The 15650-nt window shown below is 45.5% G+C and overlaps 1 pseudogene; it reads right to left on the bottom strand.

Annotated features, from left to right (window-relative positions):
* LOC144691883 (NXPE family member 3 pseudogene) overlaps positions 1-15650 on the bottom strand; it is a 23445-nt pseudogene extending 7795 nt beyond the window's left edge.

The raw sequence follows: 15650 nt of genomic DNA, 5'->3' as shown, positions 1-15650 counted from the left end.
TTCAGGGCAAAGCAGTCCGCTTGATTGGCACTACATCCACAAACATTCACTCCCTCCACTACTGACAAACAGTGGCAGCAGTGTGTACCACCTACGAGATGCACTGCAGGAACTCACCTAAGCTCCTTAGATAGCACCTTCCAAACACACAACCACTTCCATCTAGAAGGACAAGGGCAGCAGGTACGTGGTGCAGAATTTTTAGGTTGGCAGGCGGGCACGCGCCCAACCTGATCGGACGCAAAATTAAACAAGATGACATCAGGCGAGCGTCCTGACGTCATCCCACACTTGCGTGATATTTTGGCCGGCGGGTGCGCGCAAAAGTCAGAAGCACGCCCGCCGATAATTAAGAGGCCAATTAGTGTCATTGAAGTTGCAATTGTCTCAGATATTTTGTGGCCTCCCAACCTTACAGTTGGCAGATGGGTGAAGCGGCCAGGCGGACTTGGCATTTTTCATGAAACCTCATCCAAGGGCGGGATGAAGTTTCCATTGCTAAATTTAAAAAAATAAAAACCTGTCGACAGCATGTTTATCATGTATATGTTTAGGTGACTGATTGTGATGCTTGGACCTTTTCTCTTGATTTTAAAAACTTTATTTAATTGTTTTCAAATCTTCAGCTCCCGAGGCAGCTCTCCCCGTTAATTGGCCAGCCAGTGTGAAATCGCAGTCAGGGGCTGATCGCAGTCGTGGTCCCTTCCCCGGCCAATCCCGCGCCACCACCACCACCCCTCAACCTAAAAATTCTGCCCATGGGAATATCACTGCCTGCAAGTTCCTCTCCAAGCCACTCACCATCCTGATTTGGAAATATATCACTGTTCCTTCACTGTTGCTGGCTCAAGATTGTGTAACTCCTTTCCTAGCTGCACTGTGGGTGTATCTACATCACAGTGACTGCAGCAGTTCAAGAAGGCAGCTCCAGCATCTTTTTTTTTTGAAAAATATACTTTATTCATAAAATATCTGGAAGAACATTACAAAACATTTCAAAATCATCATCACAAAAGTACAGTCAGATTCAACTTTTACACATGGATCATGAGGTGCTTCAATATAATCAATGAATATTACAATCATTTCAATATGGTCAATGCAGACAATCAGACAATAGTATTGGAGTTATCAACATACATCATGTTGCACTCTAAGGTGCTTCAATACAATTATAATACAACTATTATTCAATGCATACATTCATTTTGAGCTGTACAGCCTGAGGGGCTTTAAACAGTTCCCAACCCCTCGGTGCACTGTGGCAGAAAGGTCTTAGACAGCGACCTTTCCCCATTGTGCCTTTGCGGCGGCTGCTCCAGGCTTTAGTGCGTCCCTCAGCACGTAGTCCTGGACCTTGGAATTTGCCAGTCTGCAACAATCGGTCGGGGACAACTCTTTGCGCTGGAAGACCAACAAATTTCGGGCAGACCAAAGAGCGTCTTTCACCGAGTTGATGATCCTCCAGCTGCAGTTGATGTTTGTCTCGGTGTGTGGCCCTGGGAACAGCCCGTAGAGCACAGAGTCCTGTGTCACAGAACTGCTCGGGATGAACCTCGACAGAAACCATTGCATCCCTCTCCAGACCTTCTTTGCAAAGGCACAATCCACAAGGAGGTGAACAACGGTCTCTTCCCCACCACAGCCACCTCGAGGGCAACGTGCAGAGGGGGTGAGACTCCTGGCGTGTTGGAAGAATCTGACGGGGAGGGCCTTTCTCACCACCAGCCAAGCTACGTCTTGGTGCTTGTTGGAAAGTTCTGGAGATGAGGCATTCTGCCAAATGACTTTGACAGTCTGCTCGGGGAACCATCCCACAGGATTCACCCTCTTCTTTTCCCGCAGGGCCTCTAAGACGTTATGTGCCGACCACTGCCTGATGGACTTGTGGTCAAAGGTGTTTCTCTGCATAAATTTTTCCACGAGGGACAGGTGGTACAGCACGGTCCAACTACTTGGAGCGTTCCGCAGCAGCGTGGCCAGACCCATCCTTCGCAACACCGGGGACAGGTAGAACCTCAGCACGTAGTGACACTTGGTGTTTGCGTACCGAGGGTCAACGCACAGCTTGATGCATCCACACACAAAGGTAGCCATCAGTATGAGGGTGATGTTGGGCACGTTTTTTCCCCCCTTATCTAGAGGCTTGTACATTGCGTCCCTGCGGACACGATCCATTTTCAACCTCCAGATAAAGCGAAAGATGGCTCAAGTGATCACCATCGTGCAGGAGTCTGGAATGGGCCAGACCTGCGCCACTTACAGCAACAGCAAGAGTGCCTCACACCTCAGGTTCTTCCCGCAATGGAGATGGAGCGTCGCTCCCACATGCCCAGTTTTCTTTGCACCATAGACACTCGCTCCTTCCAGTTTCTAAAGCATGTCCCTCCGAACCATATCCCCAGCACCTTCAGGCCGTCAGCCCTGACGGTGAAGGGGACAAAGGATCGGTCAGCCCAGTTCCCAAAGAACATGGCCTCGCTCTTCCCACGATTAACCTTGGCTCCCAAGGCCAGTTCGAATTGGTCGCAGATGTGGATCAGTCTGCGCACCGACAGCGGATCTGAGCAGAAGTCGGCGACATCGTCCATGTACAGGGAGGCTTTGACCTGAGTGCCTCCACTGCCTGGGATCATCACTCCTTATATGCCTAGATCCTTCCTGATGGACTCAGCAAAGGGTTCTATGCCACAACCAGGACAGGGGAGAGAGGGCAGCCCTGTCTGACTCCAGATTTAATAGGAAAGCTATCTGATTCCCAAACATTGATTGAGACTGCACTACTGATGTTAGTGTAGAGCAGTTGGATCCAATTGCAAATTCCCTCCCCAAACCCCATTTTGGAGAGCACATCCACCACATAGATGTGCGATATTCTGTCAAGGCCTTCTCCTGATCCAGGCTGTTGAGGCAGGTGTCCACACCCCTGTCCTGAACATAGGCAATCGTATCCCTGAGCAGCACGAGGCTGTCAGATATCTTCCTGCCCGGCACAGCGCAGGTCTGGTCAGGATGGATCACTAATTCCAGAGCGGACTTGACCCGATTGGTGATGACCTTGGACAGAATCTTTTAGTCCACATTCAACAGTGAAATGGGTCGCCAATTTCTAATTTCCTCCCTTTCCCCCTTGTGCTTGTAGATGAGGGTGATGATGCCTTTCCTCATGGATTCTGACATGCTGCCGGCCAGAAGCACACCCTCGTACACTTCTAGCAGGTCTGGGCTGATCCAGTCCCACAGAGCCGAATACAACTTAGCCGGCAAGCCGTCGTTTCCGGGAGTTTTACTCTTCTCGAAGGACTCAAGGGCCTTAGCCAGTCCGTCAGGGGTTAGCAGTTTGACCAGGCTCTCCTGTAGACTGTCGTCTATGACCTCTGTGATAGAGGACAGGAAGGACTGGGAGGCCGTGCTGTCTGTGGGCTTCACGTCATACAATGCGGCATGAAAAGATATGCTGATCCTCAAAATGTCGGACTGCGATGACTTTACTGAGCTGTCTTCTTCCTTCAGGCTGCCTCAACAGATCTGTGCCCCCCAACAGCCTCCCAGCTAAGCTGGGACAGGCCAGCGTGGAGCCTGTGGGGTGATCCTGCCTTACAACCGAGGGGTACGTTTTCCTCCCCTGCTCAGAGCCGTCTCAAGCATTTGGATTGACTCACAGCGTGCAATAAACCAGACTACACCCACACATCAACAGCTCAATTATACGTTGTCTGAATACTTTCTGTGTACTCTCTGTGTACCTTTTGGAAGAAGAAACGTGAGGTGACTGTGCATCTCTACAACCCCCATGTCCCTGCCTTCCTCGCCAGGTACGTCGACAAGGTTGGAAGCTGCACCGAGGTTAGAGACGCCTTCGGGATTTGGACAAGCAAACGCCAGGTCAAGGTCACACTAAAGGCTGATGGTAAGGGAGCCATCTTCCACCCTCCTTCCAGCTTCGCTATCGGGGGAAGCCGTGGCTACCTTGTCTACGCTGGGCAACCCAAACTTTGTCGCTCACGCGGCAAGTCTGGTCATGTGGCGGCCAACTGCAGCGCCGCCCTCTGCAAGAACTGCATGCAGGAAGGGACCTGACAAAGGACTGCAAACAGACTAAGTGCTGCAACCTGTGTGGCGAGGCAGGCCACCTCTACAGGACCTGCCCCAAACGCTGCCTCACTTATGCACAGGCAGCCAAAGCCAACAAGGGGGAAGCAGAGGAAATGCTTCATGTCACGACTACCAAGGACACTTGCAACACTCCAGCCACCATGGCCCCCAGTGAGAACAACGGGACAAAGGAAGACACAGAGAGAGACAAGGTGGAGGAAAAGATTGAGGCAGCAGACAGCCAATCAACTGCACTGCCCCCTGAACCTCCCACTCCTCAGGAGAGCGAATCAATGGAGGAGGAAGCAGCGGAAAATCAGCAGGGGGAATGGCAGCTGGTGAAGAGAGCCAAAAGGAAGAACGGGCTAAAAAGGGACCAAACCACTTCCCAGACCAGTGGCAAGAGGCGTCTCCCATCTGACACAGATGACAAGGGCAGCTGCTCTTCGGACAAAGAAGGGCAAGGGCAGCACCTACAGAAGAAGCGGCAAAGCTCTAGGGAGTTGGAGGACGAGACACCCAAGCTCCAGAACATTGGAGACAATGAGGAGACCAGCGCACCCCAACTTTGCCCACAACCCGAAAAGGCCAGCGCACCCCAGTCCCAGGAATCTGGGAGCAGTGAAGCTCTCATTGCACCCCAGCTCCGGGAAGCCAGGAGCAGCAACGCCGCAGAGGGGGAGAGGATTGGAGAGACTTCTCCAACAGAGAACATTTCAAATCTCGTTCCTTGCACGAACCCCCAGATGCCACCTGAGCGGAACATTTCCAATGGGGTGGTTCAGGACAGTTTCCTCAGCCTATCCAAAGTGAGGCAATTTGTGAACACTATGGGTATGCCGGAGCAGACCAAAGGTCTGGAACTCTCAGGTTTGGTAAGAGACTAAATGCTTTAAAATGGATGCAAAGATTGTATCCATAAATGTGCGTAGCATTACATCTACTACGCGATGTGTCGCGGCAAGAGGCTTCCAGGAGGGCAGAGGAAACGCTTTGTGGATCCCTGAGGAGATCCAACATCCCCACTGATTCATGAGAATCCCTGGCTCACAACCACCCAAAATGCAGAAGGACTATTCGGGAAGGCGCCAAACACCTTGAGAGACTTCGACTGGAGCACGTGGAGGCCACTTCCAGGTAGCAGAAGGAAGCAGATAGGCCCCAAGCAACTCAACTACACAATCCTTCAAATACCACCTTTCTCAAGTGGTAGAGTTTGCAGATCGTGCATCGGCCCCATCTTAGAATGCACTGAACCAGAATGGAAGCAAGTCATTCTCGATTCTGAGGGGCTGCCTAAGTAAAGGTTACGTCACACCTTTAGCTTTGGCTTCTCAGGTCCCCTCCCTGACGATATGAGAGAGATGACTTAACAAACACAGTTCAATATTGTTGGGAAAAAGACACATTTTTGTCAAAGCTTTTCATCTTGCACTCATCAGGATAATTCACAAGAAAATATCAATGTCAAGGGAAACAGTATATTTATACTGTATGAGAAGAGAGTGCTGATTGCTTGGCAAGTGGATTCTGATTGGTAGAGGCATTGCCATGGAGAATGCACAAGTGAATGGTGACTAACAGTTAACTACCAAACATTGTTTGAAATTTAAACCAGGCAGCTTGACTCTGATTGGTCAAGACATTGCCCTGGGGAATGAACCGGCGAGTGTTGTCACTTATTTTGTTTAGCTGAAACAGGTGCAATGTGTGTACATATTCCCTCTGTCTGCAAAGAACAGGGTCCTGTGTATTAATATATGTAGCTTCCAGTACATGCAAATGCATCACACTGTGAGTCTGACTGACAATCTTAATTTGGTGTCAGTGTAATTCTTAGCACACTGAGGATTATTTAGCAAATGCTATCCAATCACAGAATCATATCTCATGTTGAACTGTGTTTTGATTTTTGCAAGCACAGGCTAGTTGGGTACAGTCCACACCTTGCCTGTTGTGAACGGCGGAAGGGGCATGCTGTTTGATATAATCTGTCAGTCTTTGAGACATATGGCCTGCATCACCCTGGTATTGAAATTTATATATCAAATGACTCATTCGTGTGATAGGCAGAATATCTTTTTGGCTTGGTGGCAGTATCCTGCTAGTGGCAAATACCAGATGTGTTGCTACTGCATAGTAGCAGCGTGAAACAGCTAGCTTCACCTGTTGCTCAAATTATTGGGATACCTTGACCTTCCAGGGTAATCTTCCAGTGACACTGGGCACTTTTCAGGGCCGAAAGATATGGCCTTGGGCCTGTTCATGAATTTGTGTAATATACAGCGTGAAATGATCTGATCAGGGTAGCCATTATCCTGCAGGATGTCTTTGATTTGCCCTATTTCAACATCAAACTTGGTGAGCAAATGGCTGGGGCCCTATTTATGAGGTTGCTGATTAGGCCAATCTTATAGCACATGGAACCATGAGAGTCCCAACGCGTGCAGTGACTAGTGAAGTTCGGCTTGTGATAGACGGTGGTATAGAACCCTCTGGCATATTTCTCAATTACTACATCAAGGAAGGGGACTTCATTTGATTGCTCCATTTCAGGATGGAGCCCATTAAGATATCCAAGAAAATTATGGCATGCAGCTGCGGATTTAAATATAGCAAATGTATCATCCACCTATCATAAATATGCAAAGAGTAGGAGGTTGGGTATCATTCCATTGAAGACATGTTTCTCATGGAACCCAACAAAGATGCTTGTGAAAGCTGGGCCTAGAGGGGATCCCATAGCAACACCATCTATTTGGGAATACATGGTGTCATTAAAACTGAACTCAACCGCATAAGTTGCCAAGTTCATAGGGTCAATGAATATTGATCTACGCAATGGTGCTGGCTTTAGATTGCCAAGATATAGTGCAGCAGCACAAATATCTATGGTTTCGTTAAGTGAACATTGGTGAATAGGCTAGCAATGTCAAATGAGCACATGGACACAGCATTGTTATCGATATGCAAGTCCTGTATGGTCTTCACAGATGTGAAGGAATCCTTCACTGTGTATGTGGAAACTTGCTCAATATTGGTTGTAACAATTTGCCCAACCAGTTGGCCAATTCATGCTGTGCAGAACCAGTCATAGATAAAGTAGGACATAAATAGACATCACTTTTGTGTGTCTTGGGCAGCCCATACATATGCGGATGTAGTGAACCGTGAGGATGAGCCCTGTCATGTATATAATGCAGTAGCTTATCGTTCTTACACAAGACCAGCAAGCATTTTTTCAACTTACTTTTGAGCAAAGCTGTCCAGTCACATTGAGCGGCAGGTCCAATGGATACATTGGTGTTTTCTTACAAATTGTCCTGATGAGTTCAAGGCAAAAAGCTTTGACAAAAAAATGTCTCTTTTTTTCAGCAACACTCAAGTTCGGTACTACCAAACAACTACTTGTAAACAAGTTCAATCAGAATCATCTGCATCAATGAATTATAATGTGGTAAAACTTCCAAGGCCCTTCATAGAACTATTATCACATCAATACTGCGGCTACAAGAGCAGGACAGAGGCTAAGAATCCTGCGTTGAGTAACTCATCTCCTGACTCCTCAAAGCCTCTCCACCATCTACAAGGCACAAGTCAGGAGTGTGATGGAATACTCTGCACTTGCCTAGATGAGTACAGCTCCAACAACACTCAAGAAGCTTGATACCATCCAGGACAAAGCAGCCTGTTTGATTGGCACCCCATCCACAAACATTCACACCTTCTGCCACTGACGAACAGTGGCAGCAGTGTGTACCATTTACATTATGCACTGCAGAAACTCACCAAGTCTCCTTAGGCAGCACCTTCCAAACCCACGGCTGCTATCATCTATAAGAACAAGGGCAGCAGATACATGAAAACAATACTACCCGGCAGTTCCCCTCCAAGCCTCTCACCATCCTGACTTGGAAATATATCACCATTCCTTCACTGTTGCTGGGTCAAAATCCTGGAATTCCTCCCTAACAGCATTATGAGTGTACCTACATTACGTGGACTTTAGTGGTTCAAGAAGGCAGCTCACCACCACCTTCTGAAGGGCAATTAGGGATGGGCAATAAATGTTGGCCTAGCCAGTGATACCCACATCCTGTAAATGAATAAAACAAAGAAATGAACCTTGACACCAAGCCACATAAGGAGATATTAGGACAGGTGACAAAAGCCTAGTCAAAGACATGGGGTTTTAGGAGCATCTTAAAGGAGCAGAGAGAAGTAGCGACATGGAGGGTTTTCAGGTGGGAATTATAGACCTTAGGGCCTAGACTTCTGAAGGCACGGCCTCATGGAGAGACAAAGGAAATTGCGGAAGAACAGAAGTCTTGGAGGATTTTAGGGCCGGAGGAGGATACAGAGGCAGAGAGAAAGGTGAGACAAATGAGGTATTTGTAAACAACTATGTGAATATGTACATTCACGCATCTCTACATCAGTAATCAACATAGGTTAATGAGCACAGAGATCATGGGTGGATGCGACTTGGTGCGAGTCAGGATGCAGGCTGAGTGATTTTCACTTTTCAGTCAATCCCATCATAAACAGAGCTTTGGCCTAGATTTTTGCCACAACGGAGAGGCTCTACATTGTGATGAAAGTAGCGAAAATGGCCAAAAATCCTAAGACTCGCCCCCTGAATACAAGATTTCCTATTTTCACAGAGACAGGACTGGGGTTGGGCTAGGGTTCATGCATGCATGGTTTAGGATTTTGGTAGACTAGGAGTGTAAAACCATGTGTATGCAGATTAGACCAGGTAAACACTGGTCTGAAGTTGGTGGACTTATTTAGATTGCCAGGGTACCACTTTGGTGAGGTAAGGTACCCATTTTGATATGATCTGGGAATACCTTTGGGAGAGGTAAGGAACCCTTTGAGATAGTTAAGGCACCTGTCAGGAGAGGTAATACATGCTTTAGGATAGGTAATGCACCCTTTGGGATAGATAATGCACCCTTTGGAATTGTTAAAAGTAGATATGATTGTGTGTAAAAAGTGCATAAACTCATTTAAACTATCAAATCTGTCAAAGAACTGTCAAGCTGTCAAAAAACTGTCAAAGCTGTCAAAGAACTGCCAGAACTCATTGGAATTGTCAAAGCTATCAAAGGATTTAACTCTGCTGGACTTTAAATTTTAAAAAAAGTGTGGCGTTCAAAAACTCATTGCTTGATATTTCATTCTGTCCGTTGACTTAAGTTTGAGGGCAGTCATTACAGGATTTGTGTTGCAATGGCATTTTACAAACTAACATTGCCACAGTGGGGTGCCTGTTAAGTGAACAGCTTGATTGACAGCTCCGGTAGTTATAGAATAGGAGTGTTTGTTTTCATAAGAGATTAATTGAAGGAAATTTCATGTATTGAATTTTTAAAATTCAATTAGTGTTTTTTTGTTTAAAATAGACACATTATTTTATGTCGGTATGACTTGTCCATGGTGGATACTAGGTGAGCTGGCATGAAGGGGCTAGTGTGGTGGGTTGGGTCATGGACTAGCATGAGCTGGCACTAAGTTGGCACAGGGACTATAAAAGGAAATGAGGTTGAGTGAGGGCATGGGTTGACATAGAGGCTATAAAGGGCCATGGGGATGAGTTGGTGTTATAGGGGGTATGAGGGGCCATGGGGTCGGGTGGAGGGGCATTGGTTGGCATAGGAGGTATGAGGCAACATGAGGGTGGGTAGAGGGACATGGGTTAGCACAGAGGCAATAAGGGGCTATGGAGCCTGGATGGGGAGCATAAAGTGCATAGGTTGGCATGGATGGGGCATGGGGAGTGTGTGAACAGGGGGTGAGCGGGTGAGGGGTGAGGGCTGTTTTTCATTTTATTCACTTTTTTACTAAATTCAAAATAGTGCCAAAGCACAGAGGCAGCCTTCCACCCAGTCCGCCTCTGCACACATCAGCTCTGACTCTCGTTCCAGGGACAATAAGCCCAACTTCTAATCCAGCCCTCCCCCCTGCGAAGTGGAACAGCAGGTGGCCATTTTTAAAGGTTGGGTTTGCAGAGCCGGGAACTCTCCCATCTCTGCACACTTGACCCAGGAGCGAACATCTGGGACGTTGTTTTCAGAAAAACGGGAACAGTTCTCTTGAGAGGGGCCTGAATGAGTTCAGCACAACTTACAGGCATGATATCACTCTAGTGAGTACCAGCTGGAACTGGAGAATTTATAGCACAGAAGGAGGCTCTATAACCCATCAATGCTGGGCCCTCTCTTTGAAAGCACTATCTAGTTAAATCCCAGTCCCCATTCTTTCTCTATAATCCAACAATTTTCTTCCTTTAAATATTTACCCAATTCCCTTTTGAGAGTTACTATTGAATTTGCTTCCATCACCCTTTCAGGCAGTGCATTCCAGATCATAACTTCTGGGTTTTCAAAAAAATTCTCCTGATCTCACTTTCAATTTCAGTCAATTGCCTTAAATCTGTGCCCTCTGGTTACCGACCCTTCAGCCAATGGAAACTCTTTCTTCTTATTTACTCCATCAAAACACTAAATGGTTTTCAAAGAACAATCCCAACTTCTTCAGCTTTCCCACAATCTTAACTGACTCGTTTGTAAATCCGCCCTCTGCACTCTCTCCAAGGTCTTGATATCTTTCCTCAAGTGTTGCATCCACAATTGGACACAATACTCCAACTGAGGCTTAACCAGTGATTTATAAAGGTTTAGCACAACTACCTTGCCTTTGTACCCAATGTACGCAATTTATAAAACCAAGGATCCTATATATCCTATGTAATATAATATATATCTCTGAAGAAGAGTCATATGGACTTGAAACATTAACTCTCCTTCTCTCTCCACAGGTGCTGCCAGACTTGCTGATTTTTTTCCAGCATTTTCTGTTTTTTATTTCAGGTTTCCAGCATCCGCAGTATTTTGCTTTTATTACACAAGGATCCTATATGCCTCAACTTGTCCTGACATCTTCAAAGATTTTTTATGCTAGGTCACTCTCTTTAAAATTATTTATTAGTTTATTCTTCCTCCCTTCCTTCCAAATTGCATCACTTCACATTTCTCCACATAAGTTTGCATCTGGGGTGTGCCTGCCCATTTTAACAATCTGTCTATATTCTCCTGAAAGCTGCTAATTTTATCCTCATGGTTATTACTCTTTGGAGTTTCCTGTCAACCGAAAATTTTGAAATTGTGCCCTGTGTCCCCAAGTCATTAATAGATATCAAAAATAGCATTAGTCCTCATATCAACATCTGAAAAACACCCAAAACACCAACCACACTACCCATATCACCCTCGCCATTACTTCGTCACAGAACTCAAACAAATTAGTTCAACATAATTTACCGTTAACAGATTCATGCTGGCTGGCATTGATTAACCCTTGATTTTCCCAGTGACGATTAATTTTGCCCCACATTATTATCTCTAAAAGTTTCCCCATCACCAATATTAATTTGGCTGGTCATTAATCATCTGAATTAAGCACTTCTCCCTTTTTGTGCCAAGTATAACACTTGCAACCCTCCAGTCATCTGGCACATACACATCTCAGGAAACTGGAAGATGATGGACAGAGCCTCTGCATTCCACCCTTAGTTCCCTCAGTAATCGAGGATGCACCCCATCTGCGACAGGTGACCTTTCCACTTTGAGTGCTGCCAACCACTTAAGTACTTTCACTTCAACTTATTTCAATGGTTTGAAAGCTAATGATCCAAATCGATCACAGGCAGATATTCTTGCCTCTGTCTCTGAGCCATGCAGGCATGTAAGTCTGTCCTGAGTTAGCTCTCAGTTGAGCCAACAACAGAAGCAACTGACCGCAGACATTCAAAAATTTAGCAACAGGGAAAATCAGCCAGAGCTCCTGCTCCTAAGGACTAGTGCCCTCTTGTTGAAGTGTCTGTGCACGGACGCTAGGCGGGGACAGAAGGAGGATCAATGCTGCTATTCTCCAAGTCAGAGATAGCTTAACATTCATTGTCGAAACTCACACATGAAGGATTGACACTTGGATAAGCACAAATGCCTGTGTCAGAATGTATCCCAACGAGGAGGTACCCCAATGAGGAGAGCAAAGTAAGGAAGAAAATTGCAGGTGAAATTTGATGAAAAAAGGTTTCAAGTGTAGCACTCATATTTTCATCCACTCAGCTACAAGAACAAGCCGATCTTAAATACTTAATGAATACTTTGTATTAGTGTTTACTAAGGAAACAGGTGCTGAAAAGTTAGAAGTGGGAATGGTAGAGGTAATCGATGGAGCAAAAATAGATACGAAGGTCGTACTGGAAAGGCTGGCAATACTTAGAGTCAATAAGTCGCCTGCTCCAGCGATATTGCATTCTAAGTTGCTACAGGAAGTTGGGGAGGAGATAGTGGAAGGGCTTTGCCAATAATCTTCTAACCTTGCCTAGATATGGGGGGGAGGTGCCAGAGGATTGGAAAGTGGCAAATGTGAAACCCTTATTCAAGAAAGGGTGTAAGGATGTTCCTAGGAACTATGCTCAGTTTAATATCAGTGGTGGGTGGGTGGGGTTTTAGAAGCAATAATCAAGGGAAAAAAGTCAACAGGTACCTGGAGAGATTTGAATTAATTAAGGAGAGCCAGCACAGATTTGTAAACGGCAGATCAAGTTTCACTAATCAAATTGATTTTTTTGATGAAACCGTTGAGAAAGCTGATGAAAGGAAAGCAATGGATGTTGTCTGTCTTGATTTTAAGAAAGCCTTTGGTGAAGTACCAGTGTAAAACTGGTTAACAAAGTTGAAGCTCTTGAAATAGGAGGGTCAGTGTCAGTTTGAATACTAAATTTGCTTAAGGACAGAAAAAAATAAATCATGGTAAATGGCTGTTTCTCAGACTGAAGGCTGGTAGACCATAGTGTTCTCCAAGGGCTAGAGCCATGACCACTGTTCCTCTTGATATATATACATATACATATATAAATGACTTGGATCTTGGAATACAAAGCAAAATTTCAAAATTTGCCAATGTTTCCAAACTTGGATGTGACAGTGAGGATGATACAAATAAATTGCAACAGGACAAGCAGAATGGATAGTTATGGGATCTTGAGCTGCATAAACAAGAGGTACTGAGCACAAAAGCAGGGAACTTATGCTGAATCTGTGTAAAGCTCTGGTTAGGCCACAACTAGAGTGTTGCATCACACCACACATTCTCACCACACTTTCGTAAGGGTGTGAGGGTCCTTGACAGGTTGCAGAGGAGGTTTATCAGAATGGTTCCAGGGATGAGGGAATTTAGCTACAAAGTTTGGCTGAAGAATATGGCATTGTTTTTCTTGGAGCAAAGGAGGTTATGGGGAGATTTGACAGAGGTGTATAAGATTATGTCTATCTTCTCTAAACCTGCCAAAGAAAAGCTCTTCCTCTTAGTTGATGGTACAAAAACAAGGGGATACATATTTTGGAGTTTTGCCAAGATACACAAGGGGGTATGAGGAAGAACTTTTTTTCACAGCGAGTAGTAATGACCTGGAACTCAATGCCTATGAGGATGGTGGAAGCAAAGGTAATCAATAATTCCAAAAGGAAATTGAATGGGCAATTGAGGGAAGTAAGTTTAAAGGGATAGAGCAGGAAAAGGGACCAATAGGGTTGCTGTACCAAGATCCAGCATGGACTCAATGGGCTAGATGGCCTCAATGTCTACAAGAGCAGGCAGAGGCTAGGAATTTTGTGTCAAGTAACTCACCTTCCTACTTGCCAAAGCCTCTCCACAATTTACAAGCTACAATCAGAAATGTGATGGAATACTCACCACTTTCCTGGATGGGGGCAACTCCAAAACTAAAGAAACTTAACACTATCTAGGAGAAAGCAGCTCAATCAGCACTCATCCAGCACCTTAAACTGTCACTCCCTCCACCACCAGTGCACAAAATAGCTGCAGTGTGTAATTATAATAGATGCACTGCAGCTACTTGCTAAGACTTCAACTATAGCACCTTCCAAACCTGCGACCTCTACAACCTAGAAGAACAAGGTCAGCAGGTGCATGGGAACACCACCAATTACAAATTCCCCTCCAAGTCACACACCATTCTGACTTGGAACTATATCACTGTGCCTTCACCCTCACCAGGTCAAAATCCTGGAACTCCTTTCAAAACAACATTTTGGTTTACCAACATCCCTTGGACTGCAGCGGTTCAAGAATGTGACTCACCACCACCTTTACAAGGGATGAGCAATAATTGCTGGACTTGCCAGCAATGCCCACATCCCATGAACATATAATGAACACATATCATTCCAAGTCTGAGATGTGGATCAGCCCTATAGCCTCTGCCAACCCTTTAGATTTGCCTGAGGGTGGTGTTTGATAACTTGTTATTCAATTTTCCATTCTTTACGCTGAAGAAGCACCTGAACTTTCTTAAATTAATAAGATCTCCAAATCAACGCATCAACAAAGATATAAACACTGATGGGCTCTGGAAGGTATTTCAAGTTGAAGTTTTTAATTGGCTCTCCAGTGTTGGGAAGTCTGGTTCTATACCTTGTGTTTTTATTACAATCTGGACCAGAATAAAAGTTGAGAAAACAAAACATAAACAAAAGAACATTCAGTGACATACTTTTGGAAATAACGCTTCTCTTCTCCAATTAAGAGACCTTTCTCATATCCTCCTTTAGCATGGTTGATACGAGCAGAGCAGGGAAGCTTCCTTGGTTTGTAACAGAACCAGGGCTCCCCGGTCCTGAGATCAATAAAGTTACAGAGCAATTTAGTTTGTGGCAAACAAAGATTACACACAGCGATCTCTGAAGCACCTCTATATTTAAAGGCACTTGTTAAATATATTCGATTTGGTCCTTCCTTATGTAGCCTTTCAAGCACTTGGATCCCTTCACTGGGATGAGCAAGGGAAACTTCCTCAGCTCAAAAAGGAACTTAAGAAATTTAGTTCAGATCACAGAATTAATTGAAATTATATCATCATCATTATATGCTTCAATGTTATATTCTCAGGTTGTATCTCAGACCAGGAGAGGAAACAAATCTGTACAAAGTTTGACAAGTGACTCTCAGCTCAGTGAACTAATCCAGTTAGTGTCTGAAACTAACTAGACCAGGAAAGTTCCAGATTTAATTCTCAGTGTGTGCAGATATACCCTCAGCACTGCTGAATTAGTGAGGGGAAAACGTTCCCACTCCTGATCACTGTTCAGTGACCCCTGTTAGAAGACAATGTGTGGCATAGGGTGAGGAACAGAGTTGAGCTTCAGTATGATGCCCTCCTACAGGTCAGGTGACCTTGGAGTAAACTTGATCAAAGTACTAGATGGCATGGCTGCCCACAGAAATGATCCCAGCAAGGTTAGTTTTCGCAGGAAAAATTTTCCCCCTGTTGGGGGAGAAATGCGGGAGTGGGCGCAGGTGGGTGCGCCTCTGAACGGCGCCCCCAACTGGGGGCACACCACCATTTTACGTGAGCTGGCCAATTAAGGCCCGCTGAGCGTGACGTCCGCCAGGAAGCTCTATACCCTCCCTGTGCGGGTGGGGGGGGTATTCCTCACCTGGAAGTGCACTTTCTCGCACAT

The sequence above is a fragment of the Cetorhinus maximus genome, chromosome 16 (assembly GCF_964194155.1).
Source record: "Cetorhinus maximus chromosome 16, sCetMax3.hap1.1, whole genome shotgun sequence".
In the NCBI taxonomy this organism is placed as follows: domain Eukaryota; kingdom Metazoa; phylum Chordata; class Chondrichthyes; order Lamniformes; family Cetorhinidae; genus Cetorhinus; species Cetorhinus maximus.
Note: the sequence above shows the minus strand (reverse complement) of the source record. Positions and strands in the feature narration are given on the sequence as shown.